Source organism: Pseudopodoces humilis, chromosome 25 (genome assembly GCF_049639895.1).
Source record: "Pseudopodoces humilis isolate 2021_Gansu_Grassland_sample_001 chromosome 25, ASM4963989v1, whole genome shotgun sequence".
NCBI lineage: Eukaryota > Metazoa > Chordata > Aves > Passeriformes > Paridae > Pseudopodoces > Pseudopodoces humilis.
Genome location: NC_142224.1, coordinates 5669590 through 5693006, shown reverse-complemented (window position 1 = coordinate 5693006; position 23417 = coordinate 5669590). Strand labels below are relative to the sequence as shown.

At 47.1% G+C, this 23417-nt stretch overlaps 1 protein-coding gene across 1 annotated transcript in view; it reads right to left on the bottom strand.

Moving 5' to 3' along the window:
* Positions 1 to 23417, bottom strand: part of TMPRSS5 (transmembrane serine protease 5) — a 29196-nt gene that overhangs the window by 5415 nt on the left and 364 nt on the right. The window lies entirely within an intron of this gene.

Sequence of the window (23417 nt, the reverse complement as noted above, 5' to 3'; positions counted from 1 at the left end):
ATGGTGCTGGAGCACCAGTGGGAAGGGAGGGAAGAGCCCAGGCCCAGAATCCAGCCCGAGCATCCTCTGACAGCTCCTCTGGGCACCGAGGAGGGGAGGGACTCACCAGGCTGCTCCTCCCAGCCCGGAGCCGCTGCTGGACCGGTTCAGGTCGTCTCCCCTCCCAGAATCTGCCAGAAACTCAGAGATAATTTGCTGGGTAATGATTATGGAGTCGAGAAGGCAATTTCAGGAAAACTGTTTTCTCCCTGGCAGGAACTGGATGGAGGCAGTGCCGCAGCCTGATACAGTGATTTGTTTAAAAGGCAGCTGGCACCGTGTGAAGCAGAGACAATTTCGAGGCAATTCCCTGCAGGGATGGTGCCAACCTCCCCAGAATGGGCACATCGCTCCTCTCCTGCCTCAGAGGAGCCGGGGGAAATGTCCTGACCCCACTGGAGCCATGACTGCGATGGGGACACCTCAGTGCTCGCCCTGAGCAGGGCATTGCCACCTTCCCCCATCACAAGAGAGAGGCAGGGATTTGATGCCCCTCTGTTCGTGTTTCTGCAGAGTGTGGACAGCCAGGAGAGGGCTGGGCCCTGGATTCTCATCCATCACCCAGTAAATAGAGAATTAAAGGATGTCAGGGATGAAATGTTTTCATTCTCTGTATCATGTTCCAGCACAAAGATATCCCGGGGGATTTATTCCCGGAGACGAGTCGAAGAAGAAGAATAATTGTTAAGGAGAAATTAATTTTAGGCTCTTTTCCCTCCCATTTCCAAACACTTTATTTGTCAGTTGTCAGCTGAACCTTTGCCCTTGCAAGTTGCCGAGGACCCAAATCCCAGAAAGGGAAAAGGAAAAGGTTTTTCAGGGGGCTGGATGGCATTTCTGCTTTGTTGTACCTTCCTCCCTGCGTTGAAAGCAGAAGTTTTAGGTGCAGGGGAGCCATCCCGGGGTGGCAGCCGGCAGCTGGGAGCAGTTTGCCAGCCCGAGAGGGAGCGGAGCCCCGGGCTGTGGCCACTCGCCCTCCCTGGCTGATGTCCCCGGGCCCGCAGGGACCCTGCAGCATCAGCTGCGCTGGAGCTGGGCTGCTGTGCCCCTTCAGAGGCAGGAATCCCCAGCCTGGAGCGGCTTCACTGGCACGGACGGTGAATCCACCCTCGCTGAGAGGGCTGAGCAGGAACCCAGGCGTGTGACGGTGCTGAGGTGCCACCCCTGCAGGGAACATTCCAGCTCAGCAAATCCAGCAGCCGGGAGTCCCTGCAGAGCCCCGAGCCGGCACACAGAGCTCCCAGCCCACGGACGGCGGGCAGAGCCCGGGGGATGCTCCAGGGGCCGCATCTCCAGCAGATGCTCTCCCTGAACCCCTGAACCCCTGCCCTGCTACTTCCAGGAGCTCATCCCAGCAGTGAAACAGGTGCTGGGCTGGATTTTGTCACTCCCTGCTCCTGGAGGGGGCAATGAAATCCACGCAGGGTTTTCCCAGTCCGGCGCTCGCCCTTGGAGACGCTTCCAGCGCTTCCCTGGGGACACATCCCCGGCAGGGCTCTGCCTCTGCGAGGTGTCCAGCGGAGCTGAAATCACCGTCCTGCCAGAAGTTATCCACCTGCCGAGACCTCCGGGCCTCTGGGCGCTCTTTAGAGGCTGCCAAAGACCCGATAAAATGAACTCGGAGCGCTCCCGGGGAGCCTCGGCTGGCCCTTAAAGCCGCCAGCATTCCCGGGAGATCTGTCCTTGTTCAGCTCAGCAAGGAAAAGAATCCAGCAGCGGCAGAATATTCCTGCCAGGGTTTGAGATATTCGAGTGAGAGGTTACTCAGCCCAGCCTCCTCCTTCGGGACAGAAATAAAGGTTTCCCCAGCCAGCAGCAGCGTTTTTCCGGCTCTCAGCTCCTGTTTGCATCCTCCTGGCTGCTGACTTTCCTCCCCTCCACCACACAGAGCAAAGTCTTGGCCAGCGCTGCTCACCAAAAACATCTGCCTCCCAGCTCCCTCACACAGCCTCATTATGGATCCTAATTAAATAATTACACATTTTCATTCTCTGTAATTACAGCCACTACTTATGTAAATAAATACGCCGCCTGCAATTACAAAGTTATGAAAAGCTATCAGGAAATATGGATTGGGTTGAAGAGAAAAGCGCTTCAGAGAGCCCTGCCCGGGCAGCGCTCCCTCACCCCCTGCCCACCCCGACACCTCCTGCAGCACCAGGAACCCCCTTCCCACCTGCAATTCTCCTCATTTCTCCAGGCTACAAAGTGAAACATCTTTAATGAGAGAGAAATAACTCCCCTGGGGCTGGTGTTTACCTGCAGCAATGCTGCAAGGCACGACATTTAGGGGAGTGAGGGTTCAAAGTATCCTTTCCTTCAGCTTTACTAATTATATCCTCCACATTTCTTATTTATTTCCTCCCATAAATTCACACAGGGGAGTTCCTCAGCACTTTAAAACAGCGGCCTCAACATCTCCCTGAAGGATCACCCTAAAGCTCAAAAAAATAAAATAATATTTCACTTTTTCTGTTTCATTTCTGCAGCAGTTTGGGAATCACAGCTTTCCTGGGAGCACACAGCTCCCCGCAGCTCGGGAATGCTCAGCTTTGCAAAGCAGCCCGGACCGAGTGGAAAAGGGGGAAAAAATAGAAGGGATTTCATTTAGGAAGTGCCTGAATGGGGGAGCGAGCATCCTGAGCCCTCGGGACCTGTGCCACCCCCTGGGGCCCAGCAGTTTTTGTGGGGTGCTAAGAAGACGCTTGGCTTAACAGAGTTGCCATCTGTGACTGAAGAATAAATTTAATGTTATTTTTAAAAATTATATTTATGCTATAAAACTATATTTTATTAAAATAATATATAAAATATATATTATTACAATAATACATATATGTATAATATATATTAATACAGTAATACTTAATATATTATTTATATGTGGCTGCCACGTATTTTAGGAGGTCCCAGCAACCCAAATACATTTTATTTTATTTTATTTTATTTTATTTTATTTTATTTTATTTTATTTTTATTTTATTTTATTTTATTTTTATATTTTATTTTTTATTTTATTTTATATTTTATTTTATTTTATTTTTATTTTTATTTTATTTTATTTTATTTTATTTTTATTTTATATTTTATTTTATTTTATTTTATTTTTATTTTATATATTTTATTTTATTTTATATTTTATTTTATTTTATTTTTATATTTTATTTTATTTTATTTTATATTTTATTTATATTTTATTTTATTTTATATTTTATTTTATATTTTATTTTATTTTGTTATATTTTATTTTTCATTTTTGAACCAGCGGGTTGTACGACTCTCGGCGTGTCCATAAAGCTCCAAAGCTGACGCACCTCTAACGAAGTGGCTGAAGTTTCCAAGTGGTTAATTGGGATTTTGCAGCATCTGGAGCTCGGCAGGGCTCAGGGCAGTGCCCCAGCCCCAGGCTCAGCCCCGTTTAAAGCCGATGGAGAGGCCCGCACAGAACGGGATGGTTTTGGGTGCTGTAAACCCCCCCAGCACAGCCCCCTCCCCACATCAGCGATATCGCAGTAAATAAATCAGCAATTAAATAAATCAGCAATTAAATAAATCAGCAATTAAATAAATCACCCCCGGGACAAAGCTCGTGTGCCGGAGCGCAGGGCTGGGCTCCTCAGCCCAGCGCGGTCAGGAGATGCTTTGCACGTGGAAAAAACATCATTTTCCGCAGGGAATTGGGTGCTTTTCTCCTGTGCGAGGTGATGAGTCAGCCCCGGGTTTGCAGGCAGGGGAGGGAAAAACACTTTTATCTTTAACATCTGCCTTGGGGAGTGCGGGATCGGGGGACAGAAGGAATTTGGGGCGCTTTTGGCAGCCGGGGTGGGCTCGGTTCCTCTCCGGGGCTGCCCCTGCCCATCCCCCGGGAGGGGTTTGGTTTTCACCCTGGGGCGGGGGAGGCAGAGAACAAAGCCTTGAGAGGTTTGTCCTGCTCCCCGCAGCCTCTCCCTGCCCGGCTCCGCGGGGAGGGGGCAGCAGCTGCTGCTCCGGGGATGCTGCGCTTGCCACCCTCTGGGAAAAAACCAGAATAAAATATAAAATATAAAATATAAAATATAAAATGTAAAATATAAAACATAAAATACAAAATATAAAATATAAAACATAAAATACAAAATATAAAATGTAAAATATAAAATGTAAAATATAAAACATAAAATACAAAATATAAAATATAAAATGTAAAATATAAAATGTAAAATATAAAACATAAAATACAAAATATAAAATATAAAATGTAAAATATAAAATATAAAATGTAAAATGTAAAATGTAAAATATAAAATATAAAATGTAAAATGTAAAATGTAAAATGTAAAATGTAAAATATAAAATATAAAATATAAAATATAAAATATAAAATATAAAATGTAAAATGTAAAATGTAAAATGTAAAATGTAAAATGTAAAATGTAAAATATAACATATAAAATATAACATATAAAATATAAAATATAACATAAAATATAAAATATAAAATGTAAAATGTAAAATGTAAAATGTAAAATAGAAAATAGAAACTAAAAATAGAAAATAGAAAATAGAAACTAAAACAAATAAAAATAAAATAATATAAAATAAAAATAAATAAAATACAAAATGAAATAAAATAAAAAATAAAAATAAATAAAATACAAAATGAAATAAAATATAAAATAAAAAATATAAAATAAAGTAAAAAAATAAATAAAAAATATAAAATAAAGTAAAATAAAATAATAAAATAAATAAAATAAAATAAAATAAAATAAAATAAAATAAAATAAAATAAAATAACGACATTTCCTCGAGGCCAGAAGCCACAGCTCACAGGGATTTCTGCACCAAAGGGGTGCGGGAAGCTCCATTCCCCCCGCCCCAGTGACACCGGTGCTGCCTCCCCACCCACAGCGCTTTGCTGCTCTCCACTGTTCCCTTTAAAAGTCAAATTTGATCCCTCCTGGGCAAGGTGGAGGGGCTCTAGTGCTGATTTACCCCCTCCACCCTGCAAAGAAAGCAGAATTCTGCCCCTTCCTGCAGCAGGATGATGTTTTCAACCCACTGGGGCCCGTGTCCTTTGGGAACCTCCTCAGGAACCACCTCTGGAGGGGATTTGTGTCCCAAAAAACCCCAACTCCCATCCCAGGCAAGCAGAGCACAGCCCTGAGCCCCCAGAGCTGCCTGCCTGGCTTTCCTCATCTCAGAGGTGATGATCTAATGAGTCATTAAAGACAAACAAGAAATAGGAGAAAGCGTTTGACTTAGCACTTCTTCTTCCCAAAAAATCCTGTAACTGCAGAATTTTAAGCAGAGCGAGCCAGAGCAATTTTAATAATATTAAGCTAAAATTGACAGCGAAAAGGGTGAATACAAAAGAGTAACAAAAACCCAAATATATATAAACCATAAGGCTTTGTGAAAAGAATATGATTAAGCTTTCAAAGTTATACATTGAAAATTTAGGCAGAGCGAGGGATTTTTCTTCCCCCCCCCCCGTGTGGGAACAGAGCAGAGGCTGCAAGGATCCATCCAAAGGGACTCGGAGCTCTCTGCTTTGCAGGTCCAGCTCTCTGTGCCCCGGTGGGACATCACAACTGGCACCTTCTTCTGCCAGAAAAACCAGGAATTGCTGCCCAGCAGTGAAAGCCCAGCTCTGTGTGCCTTGGCTGCTCTCCCTCAGCCTCAGGTAGAAACCGCAGATTTACAATAAAAATAAATGTGCACTTTTACTGTACAAATTAACCTGAAGGTCCCCACGGGCGTTTCCTGCCTTAATTTTCATTATTGCGGCCATAAAAATGAGAGGCAGGCTGCCACCCAGGGCTGAAACTCTGTGAATTCAGTGAGTTCTGTGAATTCTGGAGCAGCAGCAGAGAGGATGCTGTGGGGCAGGGCTGGAGCAGCAGCTCCCCAAAGGACCCTGGGGATGGAATTTTGCTCCCCAAAGGACCCTGGGGATGGAATTTTGCTCCCCAAAGGACCCTGGGGATGGAATTTTGCTTCTCAAAGGACTCTGGGGATGGAATTTTGCTCCCCAAAGAACCCTGGGGATGGAATTTTGCTCCCCAAAGGACTCTGGGGATGGAATTTTGCTCCCCAAAGGACCCTGGGGATGGAATTTTGCTCCCCAAAGGACCCTGGGGATGGAATTTTGCTCCCCAAAGGACCCTGGGGATGGAATTTTGCTCCCCAAAGGACCCTGGGGATGGAATTTTGCTCCCCAAAGGACCCTGGGGATGGAATTTTGCTCCTCAAAGGACCCTGGGGATGGAATTTTGCTCCCCAAAGGACCCTGGGGATGGAATTTTGCTCCTCAAAGGACTCTGGGGATGGAATTTTGCTCCCCAAAGGACCCTGGGGATGGAATTTTGCTCCTCACCAGGCTCAGCACCAGCTTTGCCAAGCTGGAGAGATCAGGCCGCATCTCCAGAGCATCGCTGCACCAAAAAGAGCCTTTTTTGCTCTGATTTAGGACAAATCGCAGCGTTTGCCGGGGACGGAGCCAGCCTGTGAAATGGTTCTATTGATCCCAGCAGGTCATTACAGGTTAATGATGGCATTCCTGATAATTGCTCCTTCCTTCTCGCGAGGTGAGGTCTGCAGTGCCGGATAAATTGTCACCTCGTGTTTGAAAGCTTAACAGGTTTGCAGCTATTTCTTTCGTTTGTTTGTTTTTTTTAAAGGATGGTGGAGGGATTAAAAGAGCAGAGTGAGGCTGTGCTGTTCCTGTCCCCTCCTCCTTAAAAGTGCCACCTGTCCCTTCTACCATGGGGACACTTCGGGGTGACACTGCCCTGACAGACAGCAGGACTCAGGGTGCCTAGAGAGCAACTGAGATTTGGCAAATAAATGGTAAATAATTAAGGATATGACTCCTACAGTGCTGATTTTTCACTGTCACATAAACAACAGCATCAACGACAATAATAACAGGCCAATATTGCCAGATACCAGGGGGATTAAACATCAAATTAATACTTAGCAAGGTTAGGATTAAGCAGAAATAGCAGCTTTATGATTAGAGTCTGAAACTGCCGCTGATAATGACTGATTATGCTCCTGCAGAGGAAGAATTACAAGTACTTAAGGACAAATAACCCTCCCGAAGTTGCCGGCAGCCTAAAGCTGAGAAGCACAGACATAAATCGTCTGTGTAATGGGGCTGGAGCTTTGTGGACAGAGCAGGGAGGTGAGGGAGGATGTGAGTGGTTTCCAAGAGATAAAACACTTGCTTGTCTCCATGTCACCGCTACCAAAGCGCCGGGGAGGAGTTAAACTGAGCAAAAAAGGATAAAAAAAAAATCTTCTCAAGTCCTCTCTGCGTGGGATTTGGAGCCCCTGTGGCAGAGCCTTTGTTTATGTGAAATGATTCGATCTGGAGCTTGGCAGCGTCTGTCTGCAGTTTCCAGCCCATTAGGTTGGTGTTTCTGGAGCTCCTCAGCTCCTCTGGGTTTCCATGGGTTTGTTTTCTCCCAGCCTGGACACGACAACGAGGCAGAGGCAGCAAATCTGTCCCGTTGGGTAAAGCTGGAAACGGGGAGAGAGACAATCCTGGGGAGAACCCCGAGGCACTCCTGAAAGAGCCTTTCAGAGGAAAAACACCCTGATCAGAGCTGGAAATGTGAAGGGACAGAGTTATGGGGTGGGAGCAGTGACAGGTGAGGAGGGTGAGTGGGAACTGCTGTGACAGAGGCACCAACTCCCCTCTACTTGCAGGATGTGCTATCCCATCCCAAATGTTCTATCCCATACCCAAATGCATTATCCCATCCCAAATGTTCTATCCCATCACAAATGCTCTATCCCATCCCAAATGTTCTATCCCATACCCAAATGCATTATCCCATCCCAAATGTTCTATCCCATCCCAAATGTTCTATCCCATACCCAAATGCATTATCCCATCCCAAATGTTCTATCCCATCCCAAATGTTCTATCCCATCACAAATGTACTATCCCATCCCAAATGTTCTATCCCATCACAAATGTACTATCCCATCCCAAATGTTCTATCCCATACCCAAATGTTCTATCCCATCCCAAATGTTCTATCCCATCCCAAATGTTCTATCCCATCCCAAATGTTCTATCCCATACCCAAATGTTCTATCCCATCCCAAATGTTCTATCCCATCCCAAATGTTCTATCCCATCCCAAATGTTCTATCCCATACCCAAATGTGCCTGCTGAGAGCACCCCTGGCACGTGGAAATCCCATCCCAGCGACTCAGACTACTCACAACCAAGCAAACAAACCTGGGGTCCCAACTGAGCCGTTTCTTTGTGCAGTTCTGAAATCCACGGTGCTGCTAATGCAGCAAATGTGACTTTGCCTGAGTTAGGCTCACCCAAAGGCACATTCCTGCAGCAGGAACAGTGATGGGGAGTGCTTTCATCAAACCTTCCTCGCTGGAGATATTCCAGAGCCATCTGGACATGATCCTGTGGTCTGGGATGAGCAGGGAGGTGGGACCACGTGGTCCCTTCCAGCCTGACCCTTCCTGGGATCCTTTCAGCTGGGATAACAAATCTGCTCAACTTATAAACAGAATTTTCTGGGCCATTATCAGAGAAAACTAAAACCCTGTTGGACATGGATCTGTGTGTTTGCAGGAGAACCTGAGGGGAAAATATCACAAAGATTTAAGCAATTGAAAAAGAAATTTGCAGCTCTGGGATTTTCCAGCTTTGCTGCAGGAGCGTGCAGGCACGTTTCATTTCCTGATTTACTGCACCCAGGACAGTCTGGCCAGCGAGTTTGGCTCGTCTGGCTCCAGCTGGATGCTGCCCCTTGGAGAACTTCCCTGGGACCTGTCCCTGTCCCCACCCTCCTGCAGAGCCATTCCTAACCCCTGACCCTTCCCACTCCTCCCAGAGCTGCTTTTCCCTCTGCTGGTTCTGCCTGTGATGGACGGGCTCTGCCTGCTCCAAAATCATCCTGACCCTGACACAAACCCAGCCTGAGGGCTCTGATTCACGGCCCACACGAGGCCTCCAGGAGCACCTCTCCCACTTAGCTGATCCAAAGAAAAGAGAAGAAATTAAGCCTTCAATTAATCTTCCCCTCTCCTCCCCGAGGCTGGCCTGTGGTGCTGAACTGATCCACAGCGATTTTCCAGGAGCCAGCAGGGAGAGGGAAGCAAGCTGGGAGAAGAGGCAGCTCAGATGTTTTGCCTGAACATCAACAAGAAGCCAAAGAGAAAAAAGTCCAGGTTGTGACTAAATGTTTTTTTCTAAAAGTTGATTTTTCACTGGCTGTCACATTAGTAGCTCTTAGGAGTTATTTTATAAGGATCAACACCTCTGACATTCATCTGTGACCTCAAAATTAATGTTGGTCCTAAAGCTTGGCCAGCTCAAGCCCTGGTGAAGGGGAAGGAAGGTCAGTGGTGCCTCAGAGAACACCGAGATGGGGCAGAAAGTTTGGCCAAAATCCCACACATTGCCAGTGTGGGTGTGAAAATGGTGCTGAGCCCCCCTCACCTGAACCCACAGATCAGCTCCTGCACCTCTGGGTGGTTTCCCAGCTCAGGGCACTGTGCAGGATTTGGGCAGGGACACATCAAGGGGTTATTCTCACAGAATCACTCAGGGACAGTCCGTTTGCCTCGCTGCTTGGCTGCCAAGGGCAATGAAAAAGAAGTTATAGGAAATCTGGACTGGGCTGCTGTCAGCAGGGTTAATGAGGTTCCAGAGCTGCAGATGGCTTCAGCAGGCCTGGTTTTCCATGGGGATGGAGTGGTGCTGCCAGTGCCTTGGGAATGAGGTGAGTGGAATTAATCTGAGCCCACAGGGCTCAGTGTCTCCCCGTACGGGTTCGATTTCTTTGATCTTTGTCGAGAGCGAGGATCGATTTTATTAAATACAATGCAGAGCAAAAGCCCTTTTTCTCATTTACTGCAGCTGTGTCCAACCAGGCTGTGTGAAAACAACTCCCTGGTCCCTTGAAAGTGCTCTGCTGGAACTTTGCTTTCTGAATTTGTACCAGTTTGGGCTGGATTAGCCAGAAACCCACAAATGACAGTTTTCCTTCCCCACTCCTGGATTACCCTGGATAATCTGAATATTTGCAAGCTGGGAAATAAAATGACCAAGACAAGCATCCCTCCACAAGCCTGAGAGCTGAGCTCTGCTGTTTGGTTACTCTGCAGATGTAAAGGGTCTTTTCTTTATTTAAACCTCTGTGTGTCAAGCAAGAGGAAGGACAGTCCTTGTGCTTTGAGCTGGAAATGAAACAAAGGCTCCCAGAAGATCTCCCAGCAATTCCTCCCCTCCCAAGAGCCAGCATCCCCATGCAGCTGGGTGAAGAGTTCTCCCTCCTGCCTACACAGCCAGGTAAACGTGGGCTGGCAATTAAAGTCCGGATTTCAAACTCTAAACGAGTTTGCCTTTGATTGCCGTGCGTCAGTCGCAGAGCAAATCATGTTTATTCATGACTCTGCCTCCCAACCCAGCTCGGGGGGAGCTGATGCTCCCTCCACATCCAGAGGAGCTCCTAATTCCTGGTCAGCAGCCCGAGATTCCTTTGGACAGCTGAAAGCAGCCAGTCTGACACAGCAGAGGTTCCAGGCCAGTGGGAGGTTGCCCTGCCCATGGCAAGGGGTGGAATTGGATGGATTTCAGGTCCTTCCATCCCAAACAGTTCTCTGATTCCATATTTCACACAACACCTTCTTTGTGCCCCTTATCACCAGGAAGGGAAAGGACACAGCTTCTCCTTTATCCTCCACCAAAAGGGGAATGTTTCCAAAAGTGGCCGGCGAGAGGTGTTTACAAAGCCCAGCTCAGCAGACCTGGACATTTGCTCTTGATTATAAACATGTGGTGGAACAGAAACCTGCACAACTGAATAACCCTGAGCTCTCTTACCCAGCCAATTTCCTCTCACAGGCTGCTGAAACAACTGCTTGTGGAAATTGCTCAGGGCAGCCGTGGGAAATCAGACCCTGGACTGATCACACTTTTGTCTTTCATTCATATTTATGTATTTGGCTTCATTTCCTCGGCTGTTTTTCCATGTGTGTGTTTGTACCAAGGCCTGGACACCCAATTAAGTCATTTTCCACACCAAATCTCCCGGGGGTGGGCAGAGCCTTGCCTTGCACTGATATTTTTTGCTCTGCTGCTCTCTGCATGAGGGGATGCACATCTAGACACTAAAACAGCTCTCAGCAAGGACCAAAGGTGAGGACACAGAGGACAGGATGGAGCACTGGGAGAGATCCATGGATTTCTCCAATATTCCTTTAGAGACCTGTGTAAAACAAAAAACAAAACCAGTTTGTGTGAAAGTCTGTGACAAGACCTGAGCTGCCACAGACTGATCTGTGCCTCCCTCACTGCTTTGGGAATATTGGAAATGGAACATTCTCAGGTGGCTGAAAATCTTCTCCATCTCACGAGCTCTCCTCAGGTGCAATAAGACCCTGCAAGCTTTGCTAGGAGTTTTCAGAGATCCCTTCTTTCATACAAATCTGAATTGTCAGAACATTCCTGAGCCTTGGAAGTCAATTGTGGCTCCCACTGGCAGGTTTCATTCTGGTCTTGGTGCAGCCACAGAATCTGCCCCTTGGGAGGGGGTGAAGGAACACCTGGGGAGATTTTTCCCCTACCCAAACTTTAGTCATGGTTCTCATTTTGTGAAATATTCAGTATTTTGTGTGTAGGACTGATGCAGTCCTTCACACCTGTACATCACTCTCAAGCAATGCCCAGCAGAAAATCCAGATTCTGCTCCATTTACTTGCTGTTTTGGAGAGCCAGAGGAACAAAAGATGCTTGGATTTTCTTTTTTTTGTTGCAGGCTTGAATCCTAATCCTTATTCTTCCAAGATCCACAGAGCCCATAATAAGGAGATATCACCCTTTATTCTCAAAAAAATGAGGAAGAGATTTATCACAGGTTTCTGAGTTGTCTGGCAACATCTGGAGAGATTTTGGGAAGTTTTATTGTGTTGTGACACAGAGAACCCTGATCCTGGGCTGGGAGCATCATGAGAGCACAAGCCAAGGTGAAGCAGTGGACTGAGACTCGACCTGGGCAGTGCCAGAAAAGTCCTCTAAAAACCTCCCATGCCTTATTTTAATAACACACAAAAAAGTTATAATTTCTGTCATTTGAATTTCAAATCCAACAGAAAGATCTACCTGATGCTTCTATTTTAAAATGCAATTCTTTCTTCTCTTTTCTTTTCAACTCCTTTGCAGAACCAAACATCATGTTTCATCTCCAAGCACTGAGATTAAAAAAAGCCAAAACAATTAGTGGGGAGCTGATGAAGGTGACAGGGTCATAATTAGTGCTGTTCCTCTCCAGCATGTGTTTATCATGCTAACAGAACAAGTCACTCACAGTGTTGGAGTCATGAGCTGCAGGAGCACACATGCCTTGTGCAGCTCTCGCACTGCTGGGGCTGCTCTGCAGGGGGGAAAAAAAAAAGCACAAATTTAATGTTTTAAAGAGAGTTAGGTAAATAAACAGGAATGGATTGGATGCTGCTGGTGGCTGAGTTAAACTGACATTGCACAGCTTCAAAAAATTATGAGGCAATTCCAGCTCCTCTCTCCCAGCCTGGTGTTTGCACACGGGGTTGCTCGGAGCAGAGGATGCTCCAGGTTCTCCCTCGGTGCAGGAGCAGAGACTCGAGGCAGGAGACGGTGCTGGGGCATTCCAGAGCTGCTCAGATCCCAGCTGGGAACAGGCAGATCCTGCTGGATTGGCTGGAGACAGAGCCCTGTTTGTTCCTGTCACCTGCCTCCCCATGGATCGGCCGCGCTGGGAACGCTCTGTGGAAATCACATTGGGATGGGGATCAATACTGGAATCGATGGGGCTGTCTGACAGCCAGGATGGGCTCAGGGTGACAGGACAGACGAAAGCAGGGCTGGTGGTTTGGTTAATGCAGTGGAAAGGTCAGGCAGCAGAAGAGGTGACGGAAACACCCTGGATACACCCCGCAAAAGGATCTCCTGCTTCCCGAATTCCAGCAGCCAGACAGGAGCTGTGCCAAGTCCCACAGCATTGCCACCAGCTCCTAAAGACAGAGCTTTCTTGTCTATTGGTTCAATAAACAGCAGCCTGTTATCATATTTATTTGCTGATTGAATCTGAATTACAAGCGAGCTGCGAGCTGCAGAATGGCTCTGTGGAATTAGCAGCTCAATCCCGCTCTTTTTTTAATAAGGATTCTGATTGCAGCGCTGATACATCCTGCAGGCTCCGCGGGTAAGCCTGAAATGAATTCAAAATAAAAGGGAAAAAACGAGAGTGGAGATAATCTCCCAGTGTCAGTTTGCCTTTTAAACCCCATTTACCAACTCCTGACACAGCCCTTTGCTGGCAAGGGAGGAATTAGTGGGCTGGAACGCTCTTGAGATGTTTTTTCCCCGGAATAAGCTGGGTTTTAATGTTTTGGAAAAACTTAGGGAAAAGCCAGGTCTGGGGGCTGTGGGAGCCCCAAAGTCAGCTGCAGTCCCTGGGGCAGAACCTGCTCATCAGGCATTCAGCGCTGACCTTTCCTGCTTTTATTGGAGAGAGCTGTGCGGCCCCTGCGGGAGCTCATGGCAGCAGGTGAGCTCTGGGCAAACACAGGTGAGGCTCCTCCTGAACTTTGCACAGATTCCCAGAGGAGCTGCCGGTGCCAGGGATGAGCATCCCGGCCCTGTAACCCCTTCGGGGATGCCCTGGCGAGAAGAAAACGCTGTAAATCCAACCCTATCCCGTTTTCCCGCTGGTTATTGGGAGGAGATTTCCACTGGAAAAGGTCCTTCAGACACGGATCCACAAGAAGCAGCTTTTCTCTCCTCAAGGATGAAACAGTTGGGGGAAAAAAAAGACACAATTTGTGGAGTTTGCTTCGAATTTCCCACCCTCGGAGCATCCCCAGATCCCAAGCACAAACTTTTCCCGGGCTACATTAGCACAACAAAATGCCCCGTGGATAAAAAGCCATCCCAGTTCCAAGGAGAGGAGCTAACAATAGAAAACAGAGTGCCAAGTTCACCTTCCTGCGTGTGACAATTCAAAGATGTAATTTCCGTGACAGTTTTTTCTCCCTAATTAGAAGCATAATTAAAAATTACACTGAAAAAAGAAAAAAATAAAGCAATTTGTGCTTTTCCCCCCCACCCATTTAAGGGAACAAAATCCTTTGAGGGTCGGTCTAAAAGCAGGACTGAGTCTTTTGGAAGCAGAGCGAGCTGAACACCTGGAAATTCAATTCTGACCGTGCCCGCTCCGATCTGGGTCGGAAAACAGTGGATTGGCATTAGCTCTGTGTCAAGCCCTGCCCTTGTTTGCCTTTTGTGTCCTCTCCCCCCATTTATTGCCCAAAATTACCCAGGTCACAGAGATATTTCCTCTCAGAGCACAGCCCTCATTAGACACTCCAGAACTCAACGGTGAGGGCACAAAAGTGCAGGGAACGAGGCAATTTCTGCTGCTCTTGGGTAATTTTGGAGCACCAGGACGCTGAACCCAGTTGGGTTGGTGTCAGTGGTAAATACAGGGAGGTTTTGGGCAGAAACAAATGCAGGGCATCTGGAATGGAACTGAAATAAAAAATCTGCACTGCAGATAAATATCTGAAGTCGAGGAATTAGAATTTTCAAACCTAGCCTTCCTTCTCTCCATCCTGCATAAAATCATTAAGATGAAACACCCCTGATGAGCTACTTTAGAATTTTTATTGATTTCTGCCTCGTGTGTGATGGTTTTACCAACAAACATGTGAACCAAGGATGGAAAACTCAGGCTTCAGGCAAAAAAATCAAGAGCTCATGAACGTTCACCCTTTGACGGGAGCAGCCCCATTTCTGTGATGACAGGCAGAGCTTCAGAACGCTCAGCTAATTACACGCTGCTGGTAATTATTGGTATAAAACGGACGTTAAAGGCAGATGAAAAGGGCTGGTGTCATTTTTAAGGCACAGAGTTACAGAGCTCAGAAATGTCAAGTCAAAATTTCAGTTTGAAACACAATTCCAAGCCTTTTTTACATGTGTGGTTTTTTTAATCTGATGATGAGCTGGAGGAACCCTGCACTCAGAGAAATCACATTTCCAGAGGAAAGCTCTCAGGTTCTATGGATCCTGTTCCTTCTTCACAAGGGCACATCCAAACCCCACCTCTGGCACCAGAGCTCTGTTTTAAGGGAGGTTTTTTGGAATGATTTGATTTAAAAGGGGAAACCATCCTGTTGTGTGGAGTTATCAGCTCTTCTTGGAGCAACCTGGGCCAGTGGAAGGTGTCCCTGCCCACGGGAAATTGGAATGAGATGATTTTTAAGGTCCTCCCCAGCCAAAACCATTCTGATATTCCAGGTTTTTCTGAAATCCTGCCTCTCCCAGCTCCTGCTCAGCCACACAGGCAGGTCAGGGCCGCCTCTGCCTTCAGCAGGCTGACAGCAGCGCAGAAAGAACTCTCTATATTAATGTAAATTACACTTAATTAGTAAAAGACAGTAAACTTTTGCTATAGGCAAAGAGATACAAGACGGGATGCAACGTGAGCCATAAAATCCGAGGGCTCCTACCACACACACCAGGGCCATCTGCTGAGAGCAAGCCCTGCTCTAAAGACTCCCATGCCTTGATTATGCAAATCAGGCCGATTATTCCATCCTCAAGACTTGGGCAAGATAATTACCCAGCAATAAATCACCACAACTCAAGCGGCTGCGAACGAATTTGAAGCTTTATCGCCATAATTGCAATTGGATGGTGGTTATTAACTGAGCAGGAGAGAGGACATCAGGCCCCAGAGATCCCTCCCTGCTGCTTGGGAGTGAAATTGGGATGGTTTGGCTTTGCTCAGCCTGCCGGGAGGCTGAGGAGAGGGGTTCATTTTCGGGAACATGACTCGGCTTCTCTAGAAATACAATTTTCACCTGCCTGCTAGGCTGCTTTCTGTCTGGTTCAGACTCTGACAAGGACTGAAGCAAAGCAGGGAGGGAGTAGCAAGTCCTGGGCCTGATCTTGGTCAGATTATCAGCATTTGAGAGGAAAAACTCAGTCTGTCACCTAAACATGGCTTGGTGGTGACTCTTACCTGGCTGGAACTCTCCAGGTTCCTGAGCACGAGAAAGCAAACTCAGATAAAATCTTAAAATTAAGCAAAGCACAGCTCCTACCAAGAGCCCCACAGAACAGAGGGAAAATCCCCAAGGCCTGTTTGATCATAAAAGTTAAGAACTGCCATTTTTGGCTGCGTTTTCTTTGGAAAAAGCCACATTCCAGGTGAGAAGGAGCCTGGAATTCCCTCCAGCTGTGCTGCAGCAGGAGCTCCTCACTCCCGGTGCCACCAGTGCCTGTGGCACTCCAACAAACGAGATGATATTTCCTCCGAGGTTAATTTAATTTATGTTCAAACATAATCAATTCTATGGATTTAGGACAGATATTTGTTGCACGTTTAGGTGATAAAGGATGAGATCAATTACAAACACGTTTACAAAGGAGGGAAATGCCTGATGGTTTGGGAAATTTAGAGATATTGAAAGTATTTGACGTCTATATTAACTCAAAGCCCTACATGGGCTGGGCTTGTTTACATTGCTGCAGTCTTATTACAGGGTGAATTTTACCAGCTGTCTTGCTGAGCAGTCATTTAGCCTTAAACTATAGTTAAAACTGTCATGGTTTTAAGCAAATTATATTGCGTAAAGTAATTATTTCCCGAACTGCAAAGAGGATCCAGGTAGCTCGTGAATCTCATTTCTGAAAAAGACACAGGAAAGCGCCCTCCATGGAAGAGCCGTGGATTGGGGAAGGGTTTTGTGCTCCAGGAAAGGCAGAGCCAGCTGGATTTGGTGAGCTGAGCACATCTGGGTACAGAGCAGGCAGAAGGGAACCCATTCCTGCTAAAGCAGCCTGCTTGACCATTGATCCCAAAATACCCAGGCAGAGCTGGTTTCCTTCCCAAAGTGTTCCTGCAGCAATAAACATTAATCCTGGTGATTAACACAGGCTTTTGGCTGGCTGTGTCGGGGAGAGAAAGTGCTAAAGAGGCGTTTTGGGGGAAATAAACTGCAGCAATTAAGGGCTGGGCAGGGTAGGGAGGAATATCCTTCATGTTTGATCTGGCAGCAGCATGCAGAGCTCTCAGAGAAGCCCAAAAACGCCCTTTGCCGCCCAAATTCATGGTGTGAAACAGGCAACTTCCATTAGAGAAGCCCAGAAATTCCCTTTACAACCCATATTCATGGTGTGAAACAGGCAAATTCCCTCAGAGAAGCCCAAAAACACCCTTTACAACCCATATTCATGGTGTGAAACAGGCAAATTCCCTCAGTGAGGCCCAGAAATTCCCTTTACAACCCAAATTCATGGTGTGAAACAGGCAAATTCCCTCAGAGAGGCCCAGAAATTCCCTTTACAACCCAAATTCATGGTGTGAAACAGGCAAATTCCCTCAGAGAATCCCAGAAATTCCCTTTACAACCCATATTTATGGTGTGAAACAGGCAAATTCCCTCAGTGAGGCCCAGAAATTCCCTTTACAACCCAAATTCATGGTGTGAAACAGGCAAATTCCCTCAGAGAATCCCAGAAATTCCCTTTACAACCCAAATTCATGGTGTGAAACAGGCAAATTCCCTCAGAGAATCCCAGAAATTCCCTTTACAACCCAAATTCATGTTGTGTAACAGGCAAATTCCCTCAGAGAAGCCCAAAAACGCCCTTTGCAGCCCAAATTCCCTGCAGCAGGCAGCTTCCAGCGGGATTTGCCGAAGGGCCCGAAAGCTCCGGGGTGATGAATTATTATTTGCTGTCGTCTGCTCAGAGCTTTGTCTCGCAGCCTCCCAGCAGCAGCCTGTGGCCCGTGGGTGGCTGTCCCTGGGGTTTTCACTAATCCCCAGCAAGTGCAGCTCTGCTTTCTCACGGAGAAGCCGCCTTTCCCTGGCTCTGAGCCTCCCCAGCTCCCGAAATTCCCACTCCCAGCCGGGTGTTTGGCTTCCCTCACGCTCTGGAGGATGTGTGTGTGTGTGTGTGTGAAGGGCCCATCTGTTCCCCTCCTCTCTGCTCTTTTCCATCTCACGGCAAAAGGGAGAATTCCAGCCCAGGATAGGCCCCTCCTGAGGCTGGGGCTGGAATTTGGGGTTTGTGCTGCCCAAAAATCCAGCAATTAAATCCCCATCGTCACACCGTCGTCTGTCCACTGTGTGGCCACTGCAGCAGCCCAGAATGATGTCAATAAGGGATTTTGAATGCTCTTAAAATGCCTTTTTTCCCCCCAGAAAGGCAGGCAGGTTATTTAATGCAGATCCTTCTGAAGTCCCATCATGAGAGAGGCACAAAATTCCCAGAGGGTTCTGGGTCCTAGAAAGGGCAGGATTCAGCTGTGGCTTGGGTGTTTGGCTGTGAGATGTGACAAGAGTGGCTTTGATCATCTATCAAAGCCTTGTCAGCCTCCCCCTGGGCCTCAGGGAGGAAAAATTGCAGCTGGAGCATTGATCAGCACCCGAGATCTGTCAGCACCAGCCTCAAAAACAAACAGAAAACTGATCTTACCTGCACAAGGTGTCACTGCCACCTCCCTCTGGGACCGGGCAGAGGGGCAGGACAAACTTTGCAGGACTCTGGGGCTCTGGGGACTCTGTCCCCCTGAAATATTCCCATTCCCTGTGAGCCAGAAGCACCCTGATGTCAGCGGGGGGCTGTTGCATCACGAGCAATCACAATTAACTCTAATTACACGTCTTCACTGGCTGCCGAGCTTTGCAAAAATAACAAGGAGGCAAGGAAAAAAAGAAAAACCACCTCAGAAAAAGCAGAAGAGAGGCTCTTGCAATCCAGGTGAATTTTTCCAAGCTGATTGCCAACACTCAAGGTTCCCAAGGGCCTTTGTTAGCAGAGAGAAAGCACCAGACAAAGAGATGGGGAGAACAGGAAGAGTCATCTCCTTCTGTCTTTTAAAGTAACCTAGTTAGGACCCCAAATTTGTGACACTCAGATATTTAGGGGTCATCACAGCCTAACATTTCTTTGCTTCCGTGGTGAGACACGGCTCTGACAACACCTGAGCAACCCCACGGGTGCTGGAACAGCGAGGAGCTGAATTAAGTTTAATCAGAATTAATAACCTGCGCTTGGCCAGGTGCTTTGAAATCCTCCTCCTCTTGTCCTTATCTGTCCTGCAAAATATTGCATTTGGGGAGACGAGCTGAGGGCGAGAAACAAAGGCCCTGCCACGGAATCCCTTTCAGCAGCACATCTTTTATCCTTGTGCACAACAAGGAAATGAAGGGAGTGTTTCAGCTTCCAAAAAGCATCCTGGTGTGCACATCCCAACCCTTCAGCCACGGACAAACCCTTCCTGGCTCTCTGCTCCGAGCCTGGGTTTGCTCTCCAGAGAGCTCAGCCAACGCTGCTAGAAACACAGCCACAGCAAATTGTGTTCCATTGGAATATGCACTGAAAGCATTTCCCCAGTCAGATCCTGTGGGGATTGCACAGGCCAGTTTAGAGGATAAAAGCAATTGATTAAAAAGTATCAGATATGTGTCAACTCCACACCCCTGAAAATCCAAAGCTCTGACTTAAGGCTGAGACAGAGAAAAGTCCAAAATGTGCCCAATGCTCCCCAGGAAATCAGTGGCATGGGTAGGTCAGGTCCCTTTTCCAGCCCTCCCTCTCGGATTAGAACTTTCTGGTGATTGCTTTTGGGAAAAAAACAAATATTTTGAGCCCACTTTTGACACTATTGATTCATGGGAGTAACAGCATCCTCCTAGCCCATCCTTGGGAATATGCAAGAAGAGGAGAATTCATTTCCTTGCCAGATATATCAATACCCATCTTGGCTTCTGAAGAAATCTCACACCCAAGACTATTGATTTCCTGCACTTGAAATGAACTGGTTCAGTCAATTCCAGAGCTGTGTGAACAGATTGGGCTTGGGATCAAAGGTCCTGGGAATGCAGCAAGCCTGGGGCACCAAAACCTCCTCGGGGTTGTTCCTCACCCAGGAACGGGGTGAAACACGATGCATTCCACAGCTGCCTGTCCCACAGCAGGGGAGGACACTCCCAGGACCTCTTTCTGCCACTCAGGGACCCAAAAATGGCAATTTTCTTATCTAAGGGGACACGTTTCATTGGACTTTGCAGCACCCAAAGCACAAGCCATGCTCTCAGATCATCAGCTGCTGCTGCAGCCCCTGGTTCTCCCAGCTGATGAGTCAGTGGCTTCACTAAAAGCACAGCACAGATGATGGGACGGGCTCAAACCACATCTGTGTCCAGAGCCTGCATCTCCCAGGGCTGGATTTAACATCATGCAGTTAAAAGCCAGCCTCTGCCAGGGCCTGGCTGCTTCCAGGACTGAGGAGCTGCCACACCCCAGTGCAGGGCACAGGGACAGAACCATCCCACAGGGACAATCATCCCCCAGAAGCCACTTCTGACCAAAATTCCCTGAGCCTGTTCTGCTGAGCAAAGCAAAGGCTCCCTCCGCACTCCAAGTGCGCACAGGGGGCTGGCAGTGCTGCTTGTTTTGGCAGAAGAGATGAGAAAACTGCAGAGCATTCGAGTTCAGAAGGCTCATTATGACTAATCTGCCTTCCTGAGCTGCAGGTCTTTTATTCCAGAGTCAGATATAGGCCTGCCCTGGGAGGGAACATCTGCAAGGGATGCTAATTTAGATATTTGTAAGAAAGGTGGCACAACCTGCAGCCAGATGAGTCTGCAGTGCTGGGAGGGAGCACAGGCTGGGAGGGGAGCCCTGCACGAGGATCCAGCTCCAGCCTGGCTCTTTGCTGCTGCTGGAGAGCCAGACTGGGCCAGAACTGGGCAAATGGGGCTTGCATTTTCACCCCTGAGTGGGATTTAGCATTTCAGATGTTAAATTTGGGGTGGGCTGTGGGCGCTGCAGGGAAAGGTTGAAAGGCCTGGGCTTATTGTTGCATTTTCCTCACTCAGCTGCACAGCACTGACCCTTGAACTGAGGAGCCCGAAGGTGCTTTGGAGCATCTCCCATGAGTTAACAAGCACCCTGCTCCTGTAGTGAAACAGGGCGAGTTCTGCACCGTCCTGAGCTAGTTTTTGTGGGTTTGTGGGGTTTTTCTCACTTTACATGATGGCTGAGCAAAATTTAGGAGCGTGTGTGATGCACTTGCACCAATTAATCAGTGTTAAAGGGTTTGGGTGGGCATTGTTTATACAGGAGGAGGAACTGAGTGCAAACTGAAGTGGTTTGCTCTGAAAATCTTCCTCATTTTTGTGTTTATTGAATGTTGGTGCCAGAAAGAGACGGGCCTGACACAGAAAGCAACAAAGTTGTGCTAAACTTGCAGGGAAGTTCATTCTACAGCTCAGGACTGGCCCTTAAAAAGACTCTGCCTTACCCCAGAGGTGTCAGGGACTTTTCCTCTTTAGCATTTGTGGCCAACTGCTCCTGGCATCAGAGAAATCAAATTGTCACTCAAGACCCCATTGCTCTCTTCAAAGCTTTCCACAGCAGCAGCCTGTGACAGAGCAGCAAAATAATGAAATATCTCATTGTCAGGGGCTGATATTCCACTGGCACTTCCCTTTCCCTGTGGCGTGGTGCAGTGCAGGAGACACCTGATCCCCTTCCACTCCCCGTGCTGCTCAGAGTCTCCTGTTACAGGAGCAAAAAAAGAACACGTGGTAAGGAAATACAGAACATTCAGGATATTTGACAATATTTGCCCCAGGAACAGCACTCCACAAAGCAGAAAAACCCTGAAAAGAAAAGATTTTGCTCCTTATGAGGAGTTTGCACTTGTGGGTTTGAAGTTTCATTTTGTTTTGGCTTCGGGTTCAGGGCTGGTTTTCTTTTATCCATCAGTTTTTCTTGTTATTGAGCTTTATTTTCTCCCGTGATTCATCTGACTCCAGGGCATTTATTGAAATCCTTGATACAAAATGCAAGGGAAATGAATCTCACTTTAAACTTCCTGAGGACATCTCCATCACCCGATTAAAGTCTCCTGCAGTTTTTTCCAGCTCTTCCCATTACAGACTCAGAGACAAGGTGCATTTCTGGCCAAGGCAGATGTGATTTGTGGCACATCTCCCATCAGACCAGCCATTATTATAATCCACAGTTTTCCAGGGGAATGAATAAATGCTTCTTTTCTTTAGTAGGACTGAAAAAAAAACCCAAACAGAGATGAGTTTTACAAGCAGTTAAATGCTGTAAATCAAAAGGCCGAGGCAGATGGCAAAGAGTCAGCGAGACTCAGAGCTCGTCCATTAACACCTTGCTCAGTTCACAGTTATTAAATTGCTCTTTTCCTGACTCACATTGCAGTTGATTTTCTTATGGATGGCTGGATGGAAAATATTCTTGTGATACAACTGGAAGCCCAAGGAGTCAAGGAGAGAACAGGTTCTTCTTGGCCTCAGAGAAAGTGAAAACATCTCAAAGAAATCTTGTCCATCCTTTAAATAAATATATTTCTTTTGAGGCAAGCAAAGTGCTTTTGCTGTCCTGCTTTCCAGAAGAAATAATTGTTCTGTGATAAGCTCATTTGGCTCCCTTGGCATTGCAAAACTCACATAGATCGGATAAAAAGGAAATGATTGCAGCAAGACTTGGAAAGTTCAGGAGGATTCAGTTTGACTTTAGCAGTGAAGATGACTCAGAAAGTCAAGAGGAATTCAGGAATGCAACATCCCATCCAGAGAGGTTGAAAGCAGCACTTGAGATCCACTCTTTTGGAGAAAACCCCCCAGAAACTGAATTTCTTTAAAGCCTCGCTACAGAGATGGGCTTCACTCTGTTCTCTCCTTGTCTAGGGCTGCTTGGTAATGTGAAAAATACATTGAGAGAAGGTTTTGAGCTTTTACTGGGGGAAGAAAAAGAGGAGCTTTCTTAGGAAACACCCTTCAGATTAGGGACTGCTAATGCTCTGAAAGTGAGCTCGTGTTAGGGATATTAAACCATAAGAAGATATTAAAATATTGCAACAGCAGCCACACTTTCAGGAAATGGTTTCTCTTGGTATTTGAATTGCAAAGAGATCTCTTTACCAGCACAGGGAGTGTTTAAACAAGGAGCACGGCTGAGAATTCCAGCCGGGATTTTTAGCAAATCCCCAGGACGTGCTGGGACTGGGAAGGATGTGGTGCCCTGTTCCCTCACACCGGAGGTTTACGAGCTGTTAACAGTGGCAAAAACACCTCCAGCTCCAGATTTCACACAGAAGTCCCTGTTTTCAGTGCTGGCGGGCCACTCCATGCTTTCCCTGTCTTGCCAACAGCTTTGAACACGCGGGGACAGCGCAAACCTTGGAGCTCAGAGGGTGCCAGAGCTCCAGGAGCACGCGGAGCATCCCTGGCGGAGCATTCCCGGGACAGCATCCCTGGCAGAGCATCCCTGACCGAGCATCCCTAACCGAGCATCCCCTTGGAGCATCCCTGACAGAGCATC